General features: G+C 34.1%; 1 protein-coding gene across 17 annotated transcripts in view; it reads right to left on the bottom strand.

The window, feature by feature from the left end:
* Window positions 1-27,959, bottom strand: part of LOC105209051 (uncharacterized) — a 153,218-nt gene that overhangs the window by 105,527 nt on the left and 19,732 nt on the right. For all 17 annotated transcript variants that reach the window (XM_054228840.1, XM_054228841.1, XM_054228849.1 and 14 more), the window contains exon 2: window positions 26,630-27,911. The gene's annotated coding sequence lies outside the window, so the exon portion shown is untranslated. The remainder of the gene's footprint in view (window positions 1-26,629; window positions 27,912-27,959) is intronic.

Consider the following 27,959-nt stretch of genomic DNA (forward strand, 5'->3'; position numbering starts at 1 on the left):
CAAATCTAAAGACGTTCGAAAAATTAAGTAAAAAAAAGACAACATTTTACTAATTCTTTTTAGCCGGGTTGTTTGCTGGAAACATTAAGGTTATATAGTTAACCGATCTGAACAATTTCTTCGGAGATTATATTATTACCTTAAGCAGTAATCCATGTCAAATTTCGTGAAGATACCACGTCAAATGCGAAATTTTTCCATGCAAGCCATTGATTCCGATCGTTCGGTTTGTATGGCAGCTATATGATATAGTGAACCGATCTGAACAATTTTTACGGAGATTAAATTATTTCTATGAACAATAACTCACATCAACTTTCGTGAAGATATGTAGTAAAATGAGGAAGTTTTCCATACAAGCCCTTGATTCCGATCGTTCAGTTTGTATGGCAGCTATATGATATAGTGGTCCGATATCGGCAGTTCCGACAAATGAGCAGCTTCTTGAAGAGAAAATAACATCTGCAAAATTTCAAAACGATATCTTAAAAACTGAAGGACTAATTCGTATGTATACAGACAGACAGACGGACAGACGGACATGGCTAAATCGACTCAGTTCAACATACTGAACATTTATATATATACTTTATAGGGCCTCCGACGCTTCCTTCTGGGTGTTACAAACGTCGTGACAAACTTAATATACCCTGTTCAGGGTATAAAAGTAGTTAAGTTGAGTTGAAAGGTTGAGTTGATTCTTGTCGAGTCGAGTTGAGTTGATTTGTATTGAATTGGAGTTAGGTTGAGTTGAGTCAGGTCAAGTCGAAATCGAACTGAGTTAAATTGAGTTGATTTGACAATTTGACTTGAATTTAGTTCAGTTGAGTTGGATTGAGTCAGGTCAAGTCGATTTTCGTTAAGTTGAGTTGACTCAACTCAACTCAACTTAACTCAACTCAACAAAACTGGATTTGAGTTGAGTTGTTTGAGTTTAGTTGATTTGAGTTGACTTGAGGTAGTTTGAGTTGGTTCAGGTCAAGTCGAAATCGAGCTGCGTTAAGTTGAGTTGATTCGACTATTTGACTTGAATTTAGTTGAGTTGAGTTCAATTGAGTTGAGTTTATTTCTGTTCAGTAACTTTAATTTAGTTCAGTTCAGTTGAAGTTTTTATCTGAGAATATTATTCTCTCTTTTAGCATAGCTAAAATGACGTCACTCCAATTCAACTCTCAATAGTTTAATTTCAAGTACACATATCCAACAATTTGCTCCCTTCACCTAACAACATTTTCCAAGCTCTTCATCTATTTTCCTTTACCTACAAGATAACCCTTTTATATGCTAGATTTTACATTTTACCTTTAACCAAAAGGAAAACGCTCATCGTTTGTAGTCTCGCGCAGTTGGAAAACTTTTCAAAATCCTTGAAGTGCCATAAGCTAAAAGTGGTGTGTAAAAGTTTTTTATGCGCGAGTTGTTGCTTTTCTACGCGCATTTTTTTGGGCATTTCTGCAAGTGTTGAAGCGCATGCCGCTTAGCGCGTTGCTTTGAAGCCAAAAAACAAAAAGAAAAAAATAAAAGGGAAGATAGGGCGCTTCTTACTTACTTGTGCATTGTGGCGCCAGCAAACGCTATAAATCTGTTATCTATCTGAGTTTTGTATGAAAAGCACAAAAGTTCGGTTAATAAATTGAAATCGGCGTTAAGCGCATAGTACAACAACAAAATGAAGTTGTTGCCGCAATTAAGCTAATTGTGTGCATTGGGAAAGATTTAGTAGACTGAAGAAGTGAAAGATTTAGCAAAAGCAAGAAAGAGAAAGATTATTAAAAGAGCGAAGAGAAAGTGTTGTGTTAAATGGAGAAACTTTAACGCAGTCAACTTGAGCTGCTTGTAGTTGTTGTAGTAAGTTGCAAGTGCGCATTATGAAGAAATATGTTGCACTGAGTTCACTTTTTTATCACTTTTATGGCATCTAAATTACTGCAGAGGACCGACTTTTATATTTGTGATTATTTTGCTTGTTGTTGTCAACTGAAGTTTTGAGTTTCTTTTTTTGCTTTATGGAAATTGTTTGCTGAACTAAAAAAAGGTTGGTAAGAAAGTAGTGTGTTCTTTATGTAGTGTCTCATTTTTTGGGTTTACATCCGACACAACAACTAACAAATACAACTTACGTTTACAACGCCAAAAATATATAAAACGTATATAATTTTAGAAAACTCCCAAAAATATGTTGTAGCTGTATGTTGTATGTTCCATCCAAGCATAAATTTGTAACACTTAGGTATGTACAAGCACATTTGTATTCATTCACTGCAGTCACTAACATTCACTGCTTTTGCTTGCTACTGTGCGACAGTGCGTATACGTAACCTATGCTAATCATGCCTTCCATAGCAATTTCATTGAAATATTTATTATTTTTAGATACAAGTAGGCCTTTATATTAGCTACAAAATAACTTTTGAGTAGCGATGTAGAAATAGGGTGTTATTTTATGAGTGGCTATTATCGAAAATAGTTAATTCTCAGTCGAATTCACTAAGTTTTGATTTAAAAAAAACTTTATTGAAAATTTGGGTTTGTAATTGATGATAATTTGAATTAAATATTTATTCGTTTCTGATAGAATTGAGAATTTTGAGTATTGAACCCAACGTGGAGTGATATTTTTTTTTTCAAGTTTCACTATGAGCATTTAGAAGCACCTCCCAGTTGACCTCACTAAACATAATTGGTTTTTGTAAGGTTAAAATAAACTTACTTATACAGTTTACTGAATACATTGTTGTTGTAAATTTATTATAATCGCATTTTGGAAGAATCATTAATAATTACAGTGGAACTTCTCTAATTCGATTCCCCATAATAGATAAAAAAATTTCGAGTTAGAGAGACTTCGAGTTACAGAATTTTCAATAAACACGCAATCTTTGAAAAAGCTGTAAAATGTAGGTTTATACCCAGCTTTATTTATTTACTTCGCATAAAGTTTTATAAACATTCATTAAATCATGTATTCTGTCATTTTTTTGCAGGTGGTTCTTGCAATCCAAAAAATGTAAAATCATAGTTTTTGTTAGCCTTCATACGATATATAGGGACTCCTTTAAAATACTGCCTCGATAGTAAAATTTTAAGTGTTGTATTATACCCTGGTCGAAAAGTTCGATTTATGGAATCAAATGTGTATGAAATTTGTCTTCTATTGTCAATTCAAGAGTTCGAGTTATGGAGAACTTCGAGTTAGGGAAGTTTGAGTTATGGAAGGAAATTGGTATGAAATTCAATTTCTAAACGCTATTGCCTGTTCAAAAGTTTGAGTTATGGAGAACTTCGAGTTAGGGAAGTTCCACTGTAGTATATTTTCTATAGTTTGTTTTCGAAAACGAAAAATTCTAGATATAACTGATATATTTGCTTTGTCGTCCGTCGTTGAGCATTGCTTAAAATAGAAAATCTCCTAAAAGACTAAGTAATATTGGAGATTCCGACCAGAATTAAATATTATTTTTTCCAATAGCAGAGGCTTCTCGTCCAGCATTGGTCAACCTGCAAGGATGCTTTTGATATGAACTCATCTTAAAATTCAAAAGCCGTTCATAGTCTGCATATGGGTCTTTCGATTTGTTGGATCTTATGTAAGATTGTTATACAGGAAATGAGAGATTATCGATCCTCAAAAACTAAATATCTTCCAAGCTTGGTAATATTTTCAGTAAATACTGCTGACTTTGTAAGAAAAAATATAAATGGGGGATGGATGTAGTCTCAATTCGCATTAATGTTGCATTTTATACGGTCAGAAGCTATGGAAACATATGATGAAAAGATGTGCACGAATACATCCTTATTGAACCAAAAAAAAAAAACAAGTAGGGAAGGGCTAAGTTCGGGTGTAACCGAACATTTTATACTCTCGCAATTTACTTATTTAATTTTATTAATATAACACAATTCCAACCACATATTCGTCATATATTATATTATATATGGTATAAAGTCCATTGAAAGTTTGTGAACTCTAATAATAGGTATATGGGAGCTTGGGGACGTTATGAGCCGATTTCTCGTATTTTAGGCACGGGGACATATTATTAAAAGAAGCATATTCCCTGTGAATTTCTTCTAAACATATGAGAGACTTACCTATATTTTCGGTAAACAAATTGTTAGAAGCACTGAGGTCCTAATATTCGATATATAGGGTCTTGAAAACTTATGGACCGATTTCGACGATTTTTAGAAGGGCGATGCCACTCTTTAAATGCCGTATGTTTGCAAAGTTCTGCTCCGATATTTTCACTAGTGCTTACTTTATATATTGTAAAGTAAGCGATTCAGACAGACTTCAAAGTTCTTGTATATGGGAAGTAGGCGTAGTTGTGATCCGATTTGGATTATTTTCACAATATATCATTGGGAACCTAGGAAGATATTATAACCGAACACGTGTTCCAAGTTTCATTAAGATATCTCAAATTTTACACAAGTTACAGCTTGCACGGACGGACAGACTGACGTCCGGATTTGAACTTTACTCGTCACCCTGATCACTTTGGTATATAAAACCCTAAATCTAACTCGTTTAGTTTCAGGACTTAGACACAACCATTATGTGAAGAAAACAATTATACTCTCTTAGCAACTTTTGTTGCGAGAGTATAAAAATATCACATGACATTTTTCTTGATATGTGAGGTTGATACGAGTTGCTGATGACAGTTTTTATCAATTTTTTTTAATTTAATATTCTAAAATGTGACAAATTATTTGCTCAAACGAAATTATTTACTGAAGATAGCATTCAGATTGTACAAATTACTCTTTCAATTCCATAATCTCTTTTATAGACATAAGTTTTTTTTACAATTTTACATAGTATACAATGATTAAATACTAACAACAATTCATTTCTAATAAGTTGCAAATAATAATTAACAGCTAAATGTTAGAGAAATTCATTTGCTGTTTTGCCTTGCTAAGTCTGTAGGCCTCTTACGTTTCAGTCGGTTTTCTCGTTCAGCAGTACCGATGAGTCTGGATGCCTCTTCATTTACATGCTGTATAAGCCTCATTTCGTGAGTCTTGGCAAGTTTGGTTATTTCGTTTACTACTGAACTCACACCAAGATCACGGTGAAGGTCAGCTGATTTAATATACCAGGAGCATTAACTATACTACTTAGTACATCAGTAACGGCTTTTGTAGAGTTTTCTACAATGAAATATATTTTTTTTTTACTTATACTATAATTGCATAGAATTTAGAATTATTCATTAACAATCTCTACATAATTTTTGTCATTCAAAAGAAAATCAAATATCAATGGTACTTGTAGAAACACAGCATGATATTTGTAAATATATAACAACAACCCTACTTGTATATAAATTATAGCTACATCCATGTACTTTGCAGCACATAAACCATTACATCAACACACACGCATAGCAGGCGCTGTGCCAAAACAATCGTGAAGCGCCTGCAGTTCCGCCATGCAGTCAACCAAATAAAAAGCCAAAGAATTTCGTGTTTTTCACGGCAAATGAAGCGATTGCCATTTGACTTGCCAGTGAAAAGCAGGCCAATAAACACGAATTAACTGCAAATTACACAATTTCGCGCTTTTATGCAGACATACTTAGGTGAATGTATGTATGTGTGTGTGGAAAGAATTTTAAAATATGGATTAATGAAAATATTTATATAAAGGGTGTTGTGGGGAATTTTTTTAGAATTAATAATTTTTATTGAAATTATTGAATAGTTCATGATTTAAAATTTTTTTATAAAATTATGTGTGACATTTTTATTCATCATAAACTCAAAAATGGCATTTAAACTCATAAAAATAATTTGAATATTTCAGAAACAGATCCACTTTTCTCTAAAGGGTGCTTTTATTTGCCATTCATATGCTCATATTTGCATATATGGATGTACTACACATGTGAGCCCTTGTTGTACATTGAAAAACTAAATAACTGTATAAAAATATTTGACTAACAAATGGCATTGTTGACTGTGACATTCGCAACACAACAATTTCGGCTTGCGGGTGGCTGAAATGCCTTTACGTCGTGCAACAAAAAATCTATATATATATATATATATATATGTATGAAAAAAATTACAACAAAATACAAGATAAATGGTGTTGCAGGCGATGGTGTGGCATGGCCAAATTGGCGCATATAGGAAGCATATTGTATACATATACATTTATATATATAACTACAGAGCAGTATCTTTAGCGCATACATTTGCATATTTGCACTCGTTTGCTTGCCCCACCAAAATGGCTAATGACATACTGAATTTTGTTGGCACTCAGCGCTGCTTTTAGCGTGTGGTATAAAAACAAAATTCATATATTTGTGAAAATAAAAATAAAAGCGATTTACAAACAGCGCTTCATGCGCTTTGATTTTGCATTTAAATAAAAATATATGTGTTCAAATAACAACAACAACATATCTTCTCATAGTAACAAGGCTGCTTTGCATTCGCTTCCTTTTTGCTGAATGAAATTAGCTGCCCTCTGCCAGTTGTGTCTGCTAGCTGAGTTTGTCAAAGTCAAGCAGCATATTATTGCTTGTTCATACATCTGTTTTGTTGTTGTTGCTTTCTTATTTTGGTTTTTTTTCTCTTTTTCAATAATATGCATGCTTGCAAATGCACATTTGCTGAACACAGTGTGATTTCTAGTATGTCGGGAATTCACTTCCTATTTAGTGAGTACAAGCGCAGCAGCTGTATGTGACATGCAACAAAAACAATTGCAAAAAAAAAAATATTTTGTATATGCAAATATTGTAGATTTATTTAGATTATGATTTTGTATCACATTTTAATGATTTTGAAGCAATTTTGAAGAATATTTTTTTTGCGTTTCTACTTTTGTGGGTTGAATTTTGAAAGGCTTCATTCAGATTATGCTAGGTTGTGGCAGCTAAATTAAATTTTTATAGATTTTTGTCGCTAGATAATAATATATTTTAGAGCCAATATTGCAAATAGTTAGTTTAATAGTAGCTAATTTTGAAAAAAAAAAATCAAACAAACCTTTTTTAAAATTTATTAATTTTTTTTTTTTATTTTAAAAAATATTTTTTTTTATTTAAAAAATTATTATTATTTTTCTTAATTTTAAAAATTATTATTTTTTTTTTAAATGTTTTTTTTTTTTTAATTTTTATTATCTCTTTTACTGTCAATATATACCATTCCTTCTCTATATATGCATTCATATACCGTCACATGCCAAATATTTAATTTTCAACGCCAAATTCAATGTAGTTTTAAGTATTAATGTGACGCTTGATTGATTTATGACAATACTACATTTGTATTATAGCCGCCTAGTTGCATTTAAGACACGCAAATATTTTTGCACGGATTTACTGCAAGCCATACCATGTATAGAACAACAATATCTAAATATTTATTTATTTCAAATATATATGAAAAATTCAATTTTCCCAAATTTTATTATTTTTGGTTGCAATCAGCCTTTTCCTCTATTTTTGATATTTTTTCCATACATTTTTCATGTTATTACTTGATTTCATTCACTTTCATAAATCTAAAATTATTCATCGATAGCTACTAATAGCCAACACACGCTGTAACAATAATTTTGCATGTCAAATAATAAATTTTCTATATTTATTTTGGCAACCATGAAATATGCCATAATTTTTACAGCGAAAAGCGCTAAAAGTTTCTAGTGAAAAGTTATTTAGTCAAATTGCAACAACAACAAAAGTAATGCTCAGAGTCAACAGGATTATTGCAGCATTTAAAATTTTTTTTTTTTATTTTGTTAATGAATTTTATGAATTTAGCACTCTTTTTCCATCTTTCGATTAAATTAATAGTTCACATAAAAATGGCGGTTAGTTTACTATAAATATTATGAATAGATTTTAATTTAATTTTAAAAATTTAATTTTCATGCTGTTTGACACTTAAGATGCAAGCTAATAGCCTTTTCACACAGAAGCTATTTGATCAATTAATCGGTCTCTGCTCGATTAAAACGCTTATTAAGATCGATTTACTATATACAATAAAAATCTACTTTTTTTTTTGATTGAATTTTAATCGACTTGAAAATGAAATGCTGACAGATGTCGCTGCTAAAAGAATAGCAATCAACTGATGAAACTCACTAACTGCTTATGAAAAGCAAACCCGAAAATGTATAACAGCTGTTCGATTATCGAGTAGCCGACAGTTTTCAAACGTTTCTCAATCAAAATTTTAATTGATCAATCAATTTGGCTGTGTGAAAAGTGTTTAAATTACTTATGAGCATTAATTTAAAAACGGAGCTTATATTCGGTAAAGCGAAATAATTTCAATGAATATATTTTGCACGATTTTTTTAACTTTATAGATTTATTTAACTCAATACACACAGATTTTTGAATATTTTTAATTTTACAATATGTGGCAACACTACTCATAATTTCGAATTTTCAAACGATTCCTTGAACTTCTAAAATTTAGAAATATTTTACAAGCCTTTTTTTATAGATTTCCATTTTTCGTTAGCTGATAACTTCATTTCATAAAAAATATTAAGACCTTTTGGAAACTTCAAATACTTTCTCTAAGATTTTCTTAATTTTTTTTTTTCAACATAATTATTCCCTAGTATTGCATTCAGCTGGTTGAAAGTCTATTAAAAAATACATATATTTAAATTATATTATTTTCGAATACTTTTGGAAAACTTTCTTACTTTCATTCATGACACTTTGTATTGTTTTGTATAGTCTTAATTCTGTCGATTTTTGGCAACTCTAATAACTGTACTCTATAAAATATCTAAATTAAAGACCAGTCGAATTCTTTATTCAAACACTGAAATATGTGCGAACACATTCGGAACTATGTTTTTTGAATTGGTGACAACTGTAACTCGAAAACCGCTCAGTAGATTTTAAAATAAATTTAAACAGCTTTTAGAATACATAATAATCCTAGGCCTGATCGAATTTTTTTGTTTTTTTTTCAAAAATTTCGGTTTTAAAACCGCTTTTTTGGTTTTTTCCCGAAAATATAGAAAAACAAGTAAGGAAGGGCCAAGTTCGGGTGTAACCGAACATTTTATACTCTCGCTTTATTTATATTATATTTGTTTTACAATTTGACCCACATATTCGTCATATATATTGTATAAAGTCCATTGAAAGTTGGAAACCATAATATTAGGTTAGAAGCACCGAGGTCCTCATGTTCGATATATGGGGCCTTGAAAACCTATGGTCCGATTTTGGCGATTTTTCGAATGGGGCTGTCACACTATAAACGTAGTAGTTCTGCACCGATATCTTCACTAGTGCTTACTTTATATATTGTAAAGTAAACGATTCAGATCGTCTTCAAAGTTTTGGTATATAGGAAGTAGGCGTGGTTGTGAAGCGATTTGGCCTATTTTCACAACATATCACTGGGATGTAAGGAAACTATTACAAACCAAGTTTCATTGAAATCGGTCGGGTAGCTCCTGAGATATGGTTTCTGACCCATAAGTGGGCGACGCCACGCCCATTTTCCATTTTGTAAAAAAATCTGAATGCAGCTTCCATCTGCCATTTCTTATGTGAAATTTAGTGTTTCTGACGTTTTTCGTTAGTGAGTTAAGCCACTTTTAGTAAATTTCAAACCTATAATACTCTGTGCAACACGTTGCGAGAGTATAAAAATTCCTGAGACCGCCATTTGTTAATTTCTGAAAAAATAACGTCGATCAAGCACAGGATTATCTATTTATAAAACTGATTTTTCTTATCCGATTGATTTTAGATGAATCTCCAAGGACTTATGATTGTCACCCCAAAGACCTTTTTTTGGAACTGGGTCAACACAAACAGCTATAACTTTGGAAATTATACATTTTGTTTTTGAAATTTTCGTAACTTCAAGTCGAAACATTGGGTAATAATGCTAGATTATTACTTTTCTAAAATGACATGATTTAATAGCAAAAAATTACTGAAAATTCTTCTTTTCGTGTTTCTGACTACCCCTAACTGCTTAAGTCAAAGGGGTTTGCTCCTAGGTCTATGTGGGAAATATTTCATGAACAAATTTTTAAGTGTTCTAAATTCCATTTCACCCCGTAAACTTTTCGGGTTGCCCTCATTATCATCTCTTATCATTACCACCAACACTTCAGCTGCACTATCAATTCCTTAAATTATGCATTCCTCAAGAAGAGGCAAAGCATATTAGAATGGAAAGTGTTTTCTTATGAGATTAAATTTGTCATCATGCAAAAAGCACCAAATGGCGATACGACAAGTACAATAAAAAACCGAAAAATGTCTCGATGGTGTTATAAATTGCTTACACGTAGTGTTTTTGCTGGCAAAATATTCCCATTTTTGTTTCGTTTAGTTTTTGTTGATAAGTATGTGGGAATGTGTCAATTTAAGCGCTTTTGGGCGCACGCCTGCCAATTGTGGGCCGCTGTTACACACAACACTACATACATACACAGACAGACAGCGATACCAGCGTAGACTTTCGAAGTCATTTGTTTGCTTGTAAATATTTCGGGACACATTTGGTTTTATGCTCCAACTTAATACACACATTGCTCGCCATTTTCCACGCATATTTCAAGTGTATGACGGGTGTCTAAGTATATATGTATTTGTTTGTTTATGTTGCGCACAAAGATAACTGTATTTGTCTTTATGTCTTTGTGGCATAACGCGACGCGCCGTGGGACCATGCGTTTATGCCTTCGGGTTTTTGCCAAATGTGACTGTGCGGTGTCCTTTGTTGTTCATTCTCAATTGGGATTCTTTTTTTTGTTGTTTTCCTTCGCTGTTTTGTTAACGAATTTGTTTTTGCTTGTAAACATTTTTACGATTTACACAAGTTCGGTTGTGATTTTCTATGTTTTCCGACATTCTTCGCGCCACACACATCTCTTATGTGTGATAAGCGTGCTTTTGGTGTGGCGCAAGCAATAAATTCAACTTCATTAGTCAGTCGTGCGTACGTGCTGTAATAAAATCAGTTACAACAATAATAACAACACGGAAATATATCAGAAAATACAAACATATGTGCGAAATTAGCTTTTATTTCGCATGCAACGTTTGACGATTATCTGAAGTAAGCTGTGAAAAGCGATTAACGCATAAAACGATTGCGGCTGTACTGATTTATTAAACGATCTCTTATTTATGCTGATGCACCGAAAGAAAAAGTTACGTGTCTACTTTTATATATGAATCGGCCTCTGCTCGATTAAACCGCTGATTAAGATCGATTTGCATACAAAATAAAAATATATTGGTCTACAACTTTGCTTCCGACGTTTTCCAATAGATGTCTCTAGGGATTAAATGTCACTTTTTGAACCAAATTCTAGACATTTGCGGGCAATTTTGCTTTTCTTTTTTAATTCCAAGAAAAGTGCGGCTGAGGTTCATCGAATGCTTTCGGATACCTACGGTAAGGCTGTCCTAAGTGAAAGAACATGTCGCGAATGGTTTCAACGTTTTAAGAATGGTGATTATGAAGTCGAAGACCGGCATGGTGGAAGGGAGAATATTCTCAAAAGTGCTGAATTGGAAGCACTACTCGACCAAGAAGCGTTTCAAACCCAAGAGGAATTGACCGAATCGTTGCAAGTGACACAGCAAGCCGTATCAAAACGCCTCAAAACCATGGGAATGATTCGAAAACATGAAAACTGGGTTCCTTACGACTTGAAACCAAAAGATGTCGAACGGCGTTTCTTTGCATGTGAACAGCTGCTTCAAAGGCACAACCGAAAGGGATTTTTACATCGCATTTTAACTGGCGACGAAAAATGGATCCACTACAATAATCCTAAGCGAAGAAAGTCATGGGGAAAGCCTGGACATGCCTCCACGTCAACGGCAAAACCGAACATTCCCGGCGGCAAGGTCATGCTCTGCATTTGCTGGGACCAGCTGGAGGTGATATATTATGAGCTGCTAAAGCCAAGTGAAATCATCACAGGAGATCGATACCGAACGCAATTGATGCGTTTGAGCCGAGCACTAAAAGAAAAACCGCCACAGTACGAGGAAAGACACGCTAAAGTCATTCTCATGATAATGCTCGGCCTCACGTCGCAAAGGTGGTCAAAAAATATTTGGAGACGTTGAAATGGGAGATCTTACCCCGCCCCCCGTATTCTCCAGACGTTGCTCCATCTGACTACGAATTATCTCTTATCTATCAATCATCTATTATCTATGTCCATCTATTGTTAATTATCTATTGCCCATGATTTATCTAAAATGCGTTATATATTATCTGTTGTGGACAATATGTTATCTATTAGCTATTAACTATCACGCTTTAGCTATTATCTTGTCAATTTGCTAGTATATATTTTTATTTATTATCTATTATCTACTATCAATTATCCATCTGGTATCTATTTTATTGTTAATTATTTTCATCGAATTCTTTAATATGTATTAACTACTAGTTAGGCTTATCTACCATCTATCAACTATTATCTATTGTAAATTATCTTTCTTCCATATTCCATTGAATATTATCTTATGTTTACTTTCTATCATTCATATCTATTTCGTTTATCTACTGTCTGTTATCTGTTATCTATTGTCCATTATCTATCGCATATTATTTGTACTCAATTATAATATAGATGATATTCTATCATCTATTACCTATTATCTATTGTCAATTATCTGTGATCCAATATCTATTTTACATTACCCTTTATCTCTTTTGCTGTTATCTATTATCTAATTTTATCTAGGCTATATCTTTGTTATATGTAAAGATATTGTTAGGAATATTCAAGTTACTGAAAGAAGTGAACCAAATCGAGAAAGAAATTCAGGGACCCAGTATACTTGTTTATATACTATGTGCTATTTGTATAAAGTACCCCAACTCTAGTTTAAACAAATGCCATTTATTTATAGCTACATAAAGTTCAGTTAGACATTTTCTAAAGCCTAATTATATATATTTATTATATTTATCCCTCAATTAAATACTTGTGCACCTTGCTTTGTCTCGACCAGTCACTCGTCCACTCAACTAATTACGACAAAGTCCATACAAACGTAATACATAGAGAGTGAGTGAGCAAGTTGTGTGAAGTAAATTAATTCAAAAGTATTTTAAAGACCAGAAAGTAGGTCAAGAACACAGAAATGCCAAACAGGGGATAGAAATAGTTTTAATAATGCATGACACTAATGAAGAGAGAATAGTGCTTTTCAAATGGTGATTTATAGTTAAATGTTCAAACTTCTATGCATAGAAATTGCATGCAATGCTCCAATATATGGACTTTCATGTGCTTATGTATGTGTGTGTGTCATTGCATGTATATTATCACTCAAGCCGGAAGCACTGTGTCACAGCTTCCGTTAAAAGTTTTACGAGAATTTCAGCAATGACTGCCAGCGACAGTTTTAATAGATAATAAATTTCATGCGACTCACATGCAATCGAAAAGACCCAATGAATGTGACGACGGGAAGGCGTTTGTATGTATTTATATATGTTATGTATATGAGGAAATGTTGAAGAGGATGTACGCCAAAGGCGGTGAATAGGTGATAGTCAGTCTATTAGAAACAGTAATAGTATTTATAGAGTTTAAATTAAGGGTTGAAATCATCGAAGACTGCTACTAATAGACTATATTTCTCTTTAGTGAAGTTAGTGTAATGCGCTTGTTCAAGAAAAGTCCTTTCTACAGTATTAGAAACCAAAATAATCCTATGTAAGACTATTTCCTGCATCCACTTGTTCGATATTTATGCATATATATAAAACTGAGATGCCTACATAAACATATTTATAGTTCTCGCCATACACCTAAATCCACATGTTGTTGTCACTTCAAGTGCACGCTTCACTTCGGCAGCACTTTAGCATCTCGATGTGCATCATGAATAATTAATATGACCGCATAAGAGCGGCGTTGCAGTCGAGCGCAGCAACTCATCGATATAACGTAGTATTAATGTATGTGGATGTGTCTGTATGGGTGTTTCCATAAATGTTTGGTCTCTGCTTCGACACTTAATACCGTTTAAGCTGTATGTGCACAGCCGCTGTTATCTGTCTCTGTCATCCATTGCGTTGCTTGCGGCTTGTGAACCAAGTGTCGTGTCGCTAAATATTGAATGCCTGTCGCAGCCAGAGAGTATGCTTTGATATTGAATGTTATTATTAAAGCATACAAGTAGATTTCTCTAAGGTCATATGCCTACTATATAGATATATAGAGTTGATTTTAGTCTTGTTAGATGCCTTTACATGTGTGAGAAATATATATTTATGCCTGTATTTACTGACCAGCGCCATCAATTTGCGTTAACTCTTTAATATGGTGCAAATCTCTTAAAGCTTTTTCGCACACCAAAATTAATTGATAAATTAAAATTTTAATTGAGAAAATACCTTTAGCCCTTCGCCCTGCCGGCTACTCTATAATCGATCAGCTGTTATATATTTATACCCTGAACAGGGTATATTAAGTTTGTAACGAAGTTTGTAACACCCAGAAGGAAGCGTCGGAGGCCCTATAAAGTATATATATAAATGATCAGTATGTTGAACTGAGTCGATTTAGCCATGTCCATCTGTCTGTCCGTCCGTCTGTCTGTCTGTATATATATCGTTTTGCAGTTGTTATTTTCTCTTCAAGAAGCTGCTCATTTGTCGGAACTGCCAATATCGGACCACTATATCATATAGCTGCCATACAAACTGAACGATCGGAATCAAGGGCTTGTATGGAAAACTTCCGCATTTTACTACATATCTTCACGAAATTTGGTGTGAGTTATTGCTCATAGAAATAATTTAATCTCCGAAAAAAAATTGTTCAGATGGGTGCACTATATCATATAGCTGCCATACAAATCGAACGATCGGAATCAATGGCTTGTATGGAAAACTTCCACATTTTACTACATATCTTCACGAAATTTGGTGTGAGTTATTGCTCATAGAAATAATTTAATCTCCGAAAAAATTGTTCAGATCGGTTCACTATATCATATAGCTGCCATACAAACCGAATGATCGGAATCAATGGCTTGTATAGAAAATTTTCGCATTTGACGTGGGATCTTCACGAAATTTGACATGGATTACTGCTTAAGGTAATAATATAATCTCCGAAGAAATTGTTCAGATCGGTTAACAATATAACCTTAATGTTTCTAGCAAACAGCCTGGCTAAAAATAATTAGTAAAATGTTTTCTTTTTTTTTACTTACTTTTTCTTACGTCTTTAGATTTGCTTAAACACATATGTAGTTACTAAAAGAAATGCAGCTGTGAAGGGTATATTAGCTCCGGTTCAGTCGAACTTAATGTTTTTTTCTTGTTTTGTTATTGTGTTTCATAAGAAGTTGGTAAGTTTCATCAGTTGATTGCTATTTTTATATATATATAATAAAGAATACGGTCTCTGTAATTAGGAATACAACTCTGCGACATTTTCAACGCGATTAAAATTCAATTAAAAATTAATGTAGAAAAATTATATTTTTATTTTATATGGTAAATCGATCTTAATCAGCGTTTTGATTGTGTAGAGGCCGGTTAATTAATCAATTAGCTCGTGTGTGAAAAGGCTATAATTGAGCCAAGGCCGTTTAATTGATCAAATTGAACTGATATCAGGACATTTTTATATATAATTTGAGCATATTTTCTTCTGCAAAACTTCATGAATTAATTACTTCAAAGAAGCAGAACAATTTTCTTAACATTTTTTATTACAATGTTGAAGAAAAAACTTTTTTTATTTTGACTCTTTAAATAACTCTAACTGCTCCCAAACCATTATAGTTTCCTTAAATAAGGCATTAAGGCTTTTTAAACATTTTTTGTTTGGTTCTTTGATTTGTATCTAGCCAAAAGCTCTTCTCAGTTATCTACTACATATTTCATTTTATTGATTTTCCAACGAAATATATCGACTATCCTCTCCATTGTAGTTATAGTAGTCAGTTCTAAGATCCTATATTATAAGATATTCATTCATACACTCAAATACCATCCTCTTTTTGCTCCCAGTGAGGATAGCTGTGACGATCAGAAGCCATTATTTTAATATTTTAGGTGCTCGATAACTTTGACAGCAATGCCGAAAATGCTATACTGGCAAAAAATTAAAAAAAAAAAATTAAAAAAAAAAATTAAAAAAATATTTTTATAGAACATGAAGTTTTGACCCATTCTAAGTTTCAGTTCAGTTCAGGTTTTAATTTGAAAAATAGATATTTGTATATTGAATCACATACGCATTCCCATAAAATGGCCTAATTTTTTTTCCATTGCTCCTTAAATATCATTAAGATATAGTTCTTCTTAAAATTATATATGATTTGCATACCGCACACCACGTCGTATACGTAACAAATATTCAGTTATTCAGCGCAACTCACTTGCTTGCCAACTATAATTTCCTAGCAAATTACTACAAATTGTTACAACTGCAATCCAGAACTGATATTAAATCACATAAATAAAGAAAATGCCAACAACACTAGCGAAGAAGAGTAAAAAAGTGCTGCAGAACTACTTAATTTTAGTCACAGAACATAAAGCAGACTGCCTACACACACACACACACACACTCTCTGCTGTCACAACGCTGGCCATTAGGCTTTCATATCTGCTGTGCATCTTTATTCTAGCTTGCAATTTATTCCAGTTGAGCTCACACAAGCAATATTTGTATTATAAGTGCTGCAAGTAGACGACCAGCGTCGAGCCGGGAGCACAGCCAGCGTTGGTGGATATTTAGTGAAGCGCATGAAAATGTGAGTGGACCGCAAAACGCTACATTAAACTTGCGGGTGTGTATGTAGGTGCGTGTGTGCCGTTGCATGAATAAAGTTATTTGTTTTATCATTGCTGCACACATACATACACATACATAATTTCACTCGCACACACACACTCTCACACAAGCAATCACATTAACTCAGTGCCTTACAGGTCAGCCAGTGGCAATTGTGCGACAGCGACAGCAGCGCATACAAGTGTTGCATTTTATGTCACGACGACACGGCGCAGTCACACTGTTGCATCAACCAGCCACACGTATGCGTGTGCAGCTGCAGTCACTGTTGCGCTTGCGGCGTGTGGCACTTTACGCCTGTGGCGGCGCTCGGAGGCATGCCCGATAAGGCAGGCAGGAAAACTGTAATTTTACGGTAAATCTGTGTTGCCTGCTCTGTCTGCGTTATGCGTGCGTTATGCGTGCGCTGTGCTTGTGTGTGGTTTGTCGCATTTCTATTTGATGAAATTTGTGGTATGTGCACTTTCAGGCTCATATCACATTTCAGATTACTCATACGCCGTGTGGTGTCGTTTTCAAGTGTTCATTCTTTCGATACTTTTAAATGCAAATGTGGCGACTTTTTGAGATTTTTTTATTATTCTCTTTAAAGCATGCATTAACGAGTAGTTTTTCAGGTAATCATCGCGTGGTTTTCATCTTCATGAATATTTGAGTGTGATTTAATGCTACAATTAATCGATTTCACTTAATATTTCATATCAGTCGAAGCTTTCAAAGGCCCACCTGTTAAATAAATTGCAATTGAAATCTTACAAGTTATTACTATCAAGTGATAAGTAGTTTTAAATTTCGAAAATGGTAAGGAGCTCTACACAGACCCTCTTTGCTAAAGTATTAACCATTGTTTTAGCAATTGAGAGTATGATAGCATAGAGTATATCGCCATGAGAGAACCACCGATTTATATATTTTTTAACGCTTAAAGGCCTTCTAAACTTAACAGGCGAATGTTAATCAATAATTCAAGGCTTTTTGATATTCCAGGAAGAAAGTGCAGCTTGTTCTTTCTAAATTAAAATAACTCGAATGTGGCCAACCTCCCAGATATCGAGAAAATCGAGTCCGATTGTTGCGATTCTTTTCCCGTACAATGTCTTGCATTCACATAGAAGATTCTTCGCATTCTTCTGCTATTTCCTGGCAGCTCCTACAGTATTCATTATTTGGTAGCCCCAGTCTGTCGGTATGCCTTCCCATTAGACAATGACCAGTTTGCACTCCAACAAGAGTTCTTATGACCTTCCTTTTAAATTTCAATAGCCGGCCTTTATTCCAATCAGGTCACGTTCGCCTGCTAGTTCTACAAGTCAAAGATTCTTTCCACCGGGATTCACTCCAGTCTATGACCTCCTTACCGATAAAGTGTCTATAAGTGGTCAACGGCATGCCAATATCCCCTTTACTGGGATCCAATTGTGAAGTTGTGCCCAATCTGGATAGCTCGTCTGCGTCACGGTTACCCGGAATTTCACTGTGTCCAGGAACCCATTGCAAGTTCAACGTGTAGTAAGAAGTCAGTTCCATTTACTATTTTAGAGGAAAGCCTTAGGGTCTTAAGTGATTTTAAAGCCGCTGGCTGTCTGTAAAAATATATATATTTCTCGTCGTAAGCACCCAATTTGCCAACACGAGCAGGCTTTTTATTTTATTGCAGTAATCTCTGCCTGAAAGACGCTGCAGTGATCTGATAGTCGAAAGGCGATTCTGGTATCTAATTTTTCCGAAAAGACACCACCTCTCGGAAATCCGTAGAAAGTCCCCGATTATAAGTGACAAGTAGGGAAGATTCCCTCAGTCTAATAGCAGACTTAACTGTCATTTGCTTGCAAAACAAGTCAATAGACAGCAAGTAAAGAATGAAATTTAGAGCCTGACTTGGCGTTGTTCTAAGAGCTCCGCTGATACATACACTTGCTGCTCTTTGTAAACTTCCCATACGTTTTATTGCGTATCTATTTTCCATTATTGGCCACCAGACCAATATGCCTTGATCGGCTTTACCACCGATGTGTATGGCCAAGGCGTTAGGTTCCACCATCCTTTTGCAGGTGTAAATCTGATAATCTCGTACCATTTTTCATTGACCATGACCATATTTTGACAATAATTCACTTATAACCAAATATAACGATATTAAGACAGCATGACATTGAAAGTCTTTTGTGATTATGAATTTATAGACTTAGCTCATTGGTGCTAGCTTCTGAAGCTCAAAACGAACTTGCTTTCTTGCAACAAATCACTTTTCTTCAACAAATTACTTTTCCCCACTGCCAACTTCAAATTATTAGCTTCAGCCTTTCCAGCGCAATTTCCAAAGCACAAATCAACATTGAAAGCCGACAACGAAAAATTGCAATTTAAAAAGAGAAATCCACGAAAACGAAAACCTGTACAAATGACTAAAAATAATAAGCCTTTGCAGCTAAAAACATAAGCAGCGCATATTTCACAGTTACTTGCCGTCCAGTTTCTCATATCAGTGAATTGCACTCACAAAAAAGTTAAAAAAAAAATGAAAAACGAAAATAAAAATACGCCTTCCACGGCCTAGGCTTACGTGTGCTTGCTGGGACGCAAAGCTCAATTCAACAAATCACCAATTCACCAGTTCATATTTGTTAGTTTATTTGTTTTTGTTGCGACTCGTTTGTTTTCATTTGCCCCTTGGCATACTTTTAGGCGTTATGCCGAACACACACATACACACGAGGTATTTGCGCCGAAAGCGCAGTAAGTCGGAGATGTGTGTGTGTGGCACAGCGCATTTTTTCACATAATCACAGCACAGCAAACGGCGATGGCGATGTCAGGCAGGCGCTTCTACTAATATTTGCACTTCAGGGGCGACCCGCTTCACCCCCTCATAACACATATGGCACCTGCTGTTGCGTCAGTTTATGGCATAACCCATAAGCTCCACTCGCATGAGCTGCTTGTGTGTATGTGTGTGTGTGTGTGTGTCAACCTTAGCAATTTGCAGTTCATACGTTCGAGCGCCTAAAATTATGCTTGCAGCTGTGTGGCGCCACACTGGCGCTACGCCGAAAAAAGTCGAAATTGAGTGAAAGTCCTTTCGGAGATTTTCACTTTCACGCTGTCGCTGACGTCACCCAAAGCGCTATAGCGCCGCATTTGCCGTATATCAGCCGGCTGCAGTCACCCATGTGGTTTGCTTTTATTAGCTGCATGCGATTGCATACCTACACATCTATAGTCAGCGGCACATATGCGCGACTCTGTTGATGACAGTTTCGAAATTGCCAAAATAGAAATTGAGTACGCTGTTTGTTGAACGGTTCAAAGGATTCATATTTTTGCTTGCTATTAATAGCGCGATATCGCATGCAGTTGGGTCATTGAAGGTGTTTTTTTTTTTCAAATTTCTCAAATTGTGTGCGTTCTATGAATAGGTTGCTATATTCTCTTTTGAGTAGAGTTAAAGGGTTCCATAGTGAGCAAGGATGTGGATTATTAGAAAATTATTTGGTACTTGGCATACCAATGCTGCATTTATTTAAACATCTGAGATCACTATTAAAATAGAGACCTCATAATTTTCGGTGGTTCTGTTCAAAAGTTTTTCCAACCGAAAATATTCCAGAAACTGAAGGCCAGAAACGAGATTAGAATCTATTCATGAAAACTACAACAAGTTTAATTACCAAACAATATGTTCATACAATTTGTCTATCAATTCATCCACCGTCAACGAACTGATTGGGCCTTATCAGTGTGGCTTTAGACCTGGAAAATCCACCATAGACCAGATATTCACCATGCCCCAAACCTTACCTTGGAAAAGACCCCAGAGAGGGGAGATCGACACTCACCACCTTTTCAGCGATTTTAAAGCTGCTTTCCATAGCACGAAAAGGAGCTGCCTTAATACGGCTGTGTAAGAAAAAGTTGAGCTCCGTCAGGATCGGGAAGAACCTCTCCGAACCATTCGATACCAAACGAGGTTTCAGACAAGGTGACTCACTATCGTGCGACTTCTTCAATGTATTGCTGGATCATCGAAGGCAACAACCGCGCCGTTTGTTCTGCTTTTTCCCGCCTGGATAGGGAAGCGAAGCGAATGGGTCTGCTGGTGAACGAGAACAAGACGAAATATCTCCTGTCATCAAACAAATAGTCGGCGCATTTGCGTCTTGGCTCTCACGTCACTGTTGACAGTCATAACTTTGAAGTTGTAGATAATTTCGTCTACCTGGGAACCAGCATTAACAACACCAACAATGTCAGCCTTGAAATCCAACGCAGAATCACTCTTGCCAACAGGTGCTACTATGGACTGAGTAGGCAATTGAAAAGTAAAGTCCTCTCTCGACGAACCAAAATCAAACTCTACAAATCGCTCATTATTCCCGTCCTGATGTATGGCGCTGAAGTGTGGACGATGACAACATCCGATGAGACGACTCTTGGGGTTTTCGAGAGAAAGGTTTTGCGCAAGATTTATGGTCCTCTAAACATTGGCAACGGCGAATACCGCAGACGATAGAACGATGAGCTGTACGATTTATACGCCGATATTGACATAGTTCAGCGAATAAAAGGACAGCGGCTACGCTGACTGGGTCATGTTGTACGGATGGATGAAAACACTCCAGCTCTGAAAGTGTTCGATGCAGTACCCGCTGGAGGAAGCCACGGAAGAGGACGACCTCTACGCCGATGGAAGGATTCACTTGGTGTTTCCAGTTTGCGCGCCAAAAAGCAAAAAGGAGGAACGAGTGGCGCGCTCTGTGGGATTCGGCTATAATCGCTTAAAACGGTTCCTATGCCAAATATGTATATAAAATTCACCAATACTCCATTTAGAGAAAATATATATAACATCACCTTTTATTCCTGTTGGAGTTTGGGTCAATGTTAGGAAGTTTCAAATCACTTGTTTTGTAATTATTTCAATTAAATATATTTCTTTACCTCTTCTCACTTAGATGTCACTCAATTTGATTACTAATAGAGTTTGACTCGTTTGAGTTATTGACTAATTAGTTAATTGGCCTTATGCATTTTAAATTGTGGTACAATTATAAATGTCATAAATGCAGAAACTCTGCTTGTTATCGAATAGATGCTTATGTGATTTTGTTTTCACTCGGTGGAGTTCATTAGATTTTTAGAAAGATATAGCAAAGTTCAATTGAGAAAAATTATGGTAAATTGAGTATTGTTTATGGATCTAAGACAGGCGTTTGAAATTTTTTAAACATCTGCTAATCTATTTTCATATATCTTCAAATAATGGCACTTAATATCTTAAGTAATCATCAGCAAATTTAAATTTAAATAAATATCTGGGCTAATCAACGTTACTTATTAAGTTGATACGCTGAAACGCTTCATAAAACAATTTAAATTGCCTACCAAACAAAAAAAGTCTAATAAACATTACACACCCCACACTTGTAGTACATACAACACATCCTAAATACCTCAACAGTTCGCCAAACGGCCAGCAAACATACAATTTATTTTTATACTTGTACACAGATTATAAGAGATGCCAAAAAACATAAAAAATTAACAAAAAAAACAAGCCAAAATTACGATGCGACAGTCAGACTGAAGGTCAAACGTATGGACAGACCTATCGGCAGACATTTGGACGCGCTGCAAAGGCGGCAGTAAAACGAAATAGCGACAAATAAATCCTAACAGCATGACAACAGAGCGATAATTATGTGTGCATACACACAAACAATTTGTGTTCGGCAGCCAATTGTATGTACTCGGTTACATACATCAGAGTATTTATAAATTTGTGGTATGGTTGTTGATCTAATAAATTATTTGGGTTTATGTTACGAACTTTTAGAAAAGTTGTAAAGCAATTAACTGTTTTACGTAATACCATTTCCTATTAATTGGATAATGAGTAAAATTTCAGCAATTTAGACATTATTTGTGCTCAATTAACCACACCAGAGAGTAAGTAGTTAATTACACAATTAGTACTCAATTACCACAGAAGCGAAAAGTAATACGAAACTGACAAATGATATTCTGATAAATGTATATTTTCGTAGCGAAAAATTAGACATATTTCAAAGGCTAATTGCTTGAGCTAAATTGATTATGTGTGAATAGCAAACACATTGAGTCAATTAATAACTTAATTAACTGAATATGTTCATTGATTTGCGTAATAGTCATATTGCGCGATTTTGCAGTAGTCTAGATAGTGTATAAAGGCACAGTGACTGCTTTTTATTCTATTCAATTTACTGACAAGCATTCAAAAAAAATTATTGAGCATTAGCAGTGTCTAAAATTGCTTGCAACAGCTGATTAAGCACACGACTAAAGAAATGATAATCCAAAAAAAAAAACAACAAAAACAAGAAAATGTGCTCTTCTATACTATAGACAATGAATTTGGCCAGCGGCAAATATTAAATTGTCAAATAATTTAGGAATATTCCTTTCGCATAAATATTGTATATAGCATAACACATTTTGTGAGAGATTTGTTTCGAGTTCAGTAGCATATTTTTTGTATTGTATATATAATATATATATAATCCATTACGTCGCGCATTTCATATATTTATAAATATATCTGCAAATATATGCCATCATTTAATAAATACTTGGACCAGCATTCTATATAATATAAGTATTCATTTATATCGTAATATCACATAAGAGCTGTCAAGTGCTTGACTAAAGCCGGTCACAGCTTTCACGTTATATTTAGAAAATTATTTCGTTTTGGAAGGCACTCACAGCTGAACATATATTTTTCTGTATATACGTATTTATATACATATTTTAGCTTATAAGCGCTCAAATACGTTGATCTTTCGCTGTGAATTATTTGAGAATAATGACGTGATTTGTTGGCACTTGCTTTTGGAAACAAAAAAAAAATTGTTGTAGGAAACAAAAACAAAAATTTTAAGCAAAAAAATATTATTAAATGTTGAGAATTGTATATTTTCCGCACTTTAAAAGCGCCAAAGTGTTGGAAATTGTTTGAAATTTTTGTTAATTAATTAATAAATTTTTGTTAATTTTTGTAAATTAATTTCCTTGCTCAAATTGCACTTTATTTAATTGTATTATTATTATTTTTTTAATTTTACATATTTAATAATTTTTAAAATTTTTTTTGGTCGCTCAAACCCATCGTAAATATTTTCCCATATATCATCCATATTAATATTATAAATGCGACAGTAACTCTCTGTGTGTTACTCTTTCACGCCTAAACGGCTGAACGGATTTTGATGAAATTTGGTATGGTGATAGATGATAACCTAGAAATGGTCATAGGCTATAAATAATCACAATATAATAATCATAAATGGCTGATTTAATGACCTGTTTTGGTGGTAAAAAACAAAGATGTCAATGATCTCAATGTGACAATTTGGAATTTCGTTCCAGGAGAGTTGACACAGCTACAAAATCTGACGTAGTCAATTCTCCCACAGATTATTTAAAATTGTCTGAACTATCAACACTCACTTTGCAATTAGAATTAGTGTGAGTTGTCATCATGCTTCGTAACATAAATTAACCTCGACTTTGCAATAGAACAAGACTGGCTGTGATTAAGGTAATCAATATCGTCATCGAAGCCAAGATTGAGCCAATTATGAAATTTGCGCATTTGTTACATACTCATTTCAATATACGATTAAAAAATTTTAAGTTTAATAAACTATGATGCTTTACGCTTAATACAGATCCCCAATAATGTATATCAATCAATATACCGGATTTAACGTTTTCTTCTTTATGCGTACGATTTTTTTGACTATATTGAAAAATTTACTAATTTAATGTATACCTTAGCCACAAAAACGTGTGGTCGGGTCTGCTAGTAAGAAATATTTTGAGCCTGTGGATACATTACTATTAAATTCCGAAAACTAAAAAATACTAAATATAGTATCCACATTGGTCAATTAGCTGAAGCAATTAACGTTTCAATTGAGCACATTGTTGGAATTGAATTGGAAATTGGAATTGGAATATCGTAGCAACATATAAAGTGATTTGGTTTGATTTGCGAAAGATGACTTGTGTTAAAAATGTTCAACTATTTTCAATGGGATAAATTAAAGAGGATTTTGAGAGGTTTTGGTTCCCTTAATTAATTAAAATTACCATAAAATGAAATAAAAATTACCATAATTTTCAAATATACTGTCCATTCCATTAACTCCTTAATTTAAATATAATATTTTTCTTCAATTGATTTCAATTATATATCTTTCTGCAGAATTAGCATAGGAAATATTTGTTCACAATAAAATGTACACTGTAATTATTGGTTAATTACTTAATTGAGTGCATATATTTTTGTCGTAAGTGCCAAGTTATGGTATTCCAAGTATTTTGAGTAAAATGGGCCGTCTAATAGACTTTTCGCACAGCAGTTAATTGATTATCTAACCGGCCTTTGATCGATTAAAGCGCTGACTTAGATCGATTTACCATACAAAATAAAAATCTCACTTTTCTACATTTGTTTTTGATCGAATTTTAATTGAGTTGAAAATGAAATGCAACTCTGAACGTATTTGTAATTACATATATATGTTTTTTTTTTTTCTGCGAGTTGTTGTCCAGTAGCCGTAAAACTAATCGACGGTAAATGTCGCTTTTGGAAATAATGGTTGTGGCATAGCAATCAACTGTGGAAACTCAATCACTTCTTATGAAAAGCAAAATCGAAAATGCATAACAGCTGATCATTTATAGAGTAGCTCGCTGTGCGAATCTGCAAAAACTGGTTAATCAATTAATTTTTTTTTTACTTGTTAATTTCCACAACATCTCAAGAATATTGTCCTAAATTTTCAAGTCGATCCGAATAATTGTTAATCGGCGATACAGCCTTTGAAAGGTATGCGCACCAAATTAGGTATTGTGACTCAAAACTTTAAAGGCGTTTTTCTCGGAACCATGTTTTCAAAGTCGTTTGTTAAATTTTCTCGAAAACAAAAAATTTTTAACAGGTGTTCGTGATACAATTTACTCGTGCTTGAACGAAGGATTATATTTTTTTTTTTCAATTACAACTATTAAAAAAAATGTCAAGCAAATTTGACCGAAATTTTTATTTTTTTGGAAAAATGTCTACCAAAATTCCAATTTTCACTTTTTTGTCTTTCCTTATTTCAAGCACGAGATTATGATCTTACCTAAAACACTTATTTTTGTTTTTTCATTTTGGATGATCCTGTCAGGAGTTATGACGTCGCAATGGATTAGATTTACTTTATTTTTTGAAAATTTCAGAAATTATTCTTTAAATATGTAGCTATATGACAGAAAATTATTTGAATTAAATACATAATTTTTTTCATGGAAAAAAATATTGAAAGTAGGTAATTTTTTACGCGACAAAACCCATGTAACCCCTTAAGCGAAATTCTGCATTATATAAATTTGTATTATCAAAATGAAGAGATTTTTATTTCGTTTTGAGTTGTCTTCGACATATGTGAATAATTTAACCATAAAAAACCTACCGAAAGGTTGAAGGTCATTTTGAATAAAATGATATGAGTCATGCCAGTTATAATGAGAATTTCCAAAGGACAAAATAATTAAAAAATATATGTATATAATTTATTTAGTTGCTCAACATTTCACTAATTGTGGCAATTAAAGTAAATTTCAGATTTTTCAAGGCTCCAACAAGCAAAAAAATAAATATAAATTTTTATAAAAATAATTATAGAAAGAAAGCAGCGTCGTTGACCTTCAAAAATTACCCTACACTAGCTATAATTTTCTATAATTAACAGTAAATTAAAATATTTTCATACATACCAACAATTGTTGTTGTTGTTGTTCTTGTTGTTGGCTTGCAATGTCTTGCCTTTACGAATTTCAACAGCTGCCGCCTTGAATTTTCAGTTTACAGTTTGCAGTAACGGTAATATTGACAGTTGACACGCGCTTGCTTAATGCCAGTAAGCGTTGCAAGCTAATTTTCCAGCCAACAAACACACACACACAAGACTTGCGATTGAGTCACCGCTGTTGCCGTAGCTGAAGCTGATGTTAAGGCCACTGTGTCGAACTATGCGCGCGAGGTTAGTTGGACACTACGAGTTGAGGAGCGTGCATGCAAGGGCTTAATGTCCTGCAGCGGCAACACTACACTACACGGTTGATCTGCAGCGCGCGCCTACTCTGGCTATTGTTGCATATTATTTTTGTGGAAAAAAATAATAATAATATTTAACAAATGTTGTTGTATTTACAATATGTGTTACTTTGTTGTTTTTTTGTTGTTGCAGTTTGTATTGTTAGTTGACTTAATTGGCCTACAGCTTATTTGCAACATGCACGCGTGACTCTTTATATATATATATATATATATGTATGATGTACACTACACTACAACAACAACATATACACAAGCAATCACGTATGAGAATATTTTTGTTGTTGTTGTTGTTGATTTTTTGTTGTACACTCACTGTATGCACTCACAATATACGAGCTTGTCTCACTGACGTCGTTGATGTTGTTATGTCCTTACGTTTAAAGGACACTTGACAACAACAACAACAACAACAACAGCAACGTTTAACATATAAAAATAAACTATTTCAATGAGTTTGAGTTCAGTTGAGTTGAGTTGAGTTGCGCTTAAAAAATGCGCTTTGACAGCTTGTCCTTTGTGCTCGTATCCGCATATACACTGACCGCTCCGGCGCTATAAAAGGCAACTTTACTTATATGTTGTCGCACACTTGTTCACATTCACTTGTATATTTCCGTGTATCATATAACGAGCCACTTTATTCGTTTCTTTTTTGTCGTAAGCTGTTTCCTTGCTGCTTTGCTGTTGGACCCCACCTTTTCGGACAATAACTATTTTACACTTTTTGGTCGTTGTTTTGAAGGATATTCTTTAGCACTATTTCACCTTATTTCAATGTCCGCTGCTTTATTGCTCACTCACATCTTTCTGCACAAATTCATTTTTCACTTTTTCGTTTTGCTTTACTTTTATTTGGTCGGTCGTTTCACTGACTCACTCGTTGGCAACACTCGTGTGCATATGCATATGCATTGATTTATTTACGGCTGTTGCGTTGAACTACAAATAACGGCGTATTTATGTATTTTTTTATGTTTAGTAATAAAT

Source organism: Zeugodacus cucurbitae, chromosome 4, assembly GCF_028554725.1.
Source record: "Zeugodacus cucurbitae isolate PBARC_wt_2022May chromosome 4, idZeuCucr1.2, whole genome shotgun sequence".
Classification (NCBI taxonomy): Eukaryota; Metazoa; Arthropoda; class Insecta; order Diptera; family Tephritidae; genus Zeugodacus; species Zeugodacus cucurbitae.